Genomic DNA, 1,266 nt, shown 5'->3' on the forward strand with positions numbered 1-1,266 from the left:
GGCGCTAGCTGCGCAGCATTTCTGCACCGCCGCCGTCAGTGTCAGCCAGTTTGCCGTGGCATACGGAGCTCCATCGCAGTCTTTAACACTGGTAGCATGCCGCGACAGCGTGGACGTGAACCGTATGTGCAGTTGACGGACTTTGAGCGAGGGCGTATAGTGGGCATGCGGGAGGCCGGGTGGACGTACCGCCGAATTGCTCAACACGTGGGGCATGAGGTCTCCACAGTACATCGATGTTGTCGCCAATGGTCGGCGGAAGGTGCACGTGCCCGTCGACCTGGGACCGGACCGCAGCGACGCACGGATGCACGCCAAGACCGTAGGATCCTACGCAGTGCCGTAGGGGACCGCACCGCCACTTCCCAGCAAGTTAGGGACACTGTTGCTCCTGGGGTATCGGCGAGGACCATTCGCAACCGTCTCCATGAAGCTGGGCTACGGTCCCGCACACCGTTAGGCCGTCTTCCGCTCACGCCCCAACATCGTGCAGCCCGCCTCCAGTGGTGTCGCGACAGGCGTGAATGGAGGGACGAATGGAGACGTGTCGTCTTCAGCGATGAGAGTCGCTTGTGCCTTGGTGCCAATGATGGTCGTATGCGTGTTTGTCGCCGTGCAGGTGAGCGCCACAATCAGGACTGCATACGACCGAGGCACACAGGGCCAACACCCGGCATCATGGTGTGGGGAGCGATCTCCTACACTGGCCGTACACCACTGGTGATCGTCGAGGGGACACTGAATAGTGCACGGTACATCCAAACCGTCATCGAACCCATCGTTCTACCATTCCTAGACCGGCAAGGGAACTTGCTGTTCCAACAGGACAATGCACGTCCGCATGTATCCCGTGCCACCCAACGTGCTCTAGAAGGTGTAAGTCAACTACCCTGGCCAGCAAGATCTCCGGATCTGTCCCCCATTGAGCATGTTTGGAACTGGATGAAGCGTCGTCTCACTCGGTCTGCACGTCCAGCACGAACGCTGGTCCAACTGAGGCGCCAGGTGGAAATGGCATGGCAAGCCGTTCCACAGGACTACATCCAGCATCTCTACGATCGTCTCCGTGGGAGAATAGCAGCCTGCATTGCTGCGAAAGGTGGATATACACTGTACTAGTGCCGACATTGTGCATGCTCTGTTGCCTGTGTCAATGTGCCTGTGGTTCTGTCAGTGTGATCATGTGATGTATCTGACCCCAGGAATGTGTCAATAAAGATTCCCCTTCCTGGGACAATGAATTCACGGTGTTCTTATTTCAATTTC

This window comes from Schistocerca americana, chromosome 4 (genome assembly GCF_021461395.2).
Source record: "Schistocerca americana isolate TAMUIC-IGC-003095 chromosome 4, iqSchAmer2.1, whole genome shotgun sequence".
In the NCBI taxonomy this organism is placed as follows: Eukaryota; Metazoa; Arthropoda; class Insecta; order Orthoptera; family Acrididae; genus Schistocerca; species Schistocerca americana.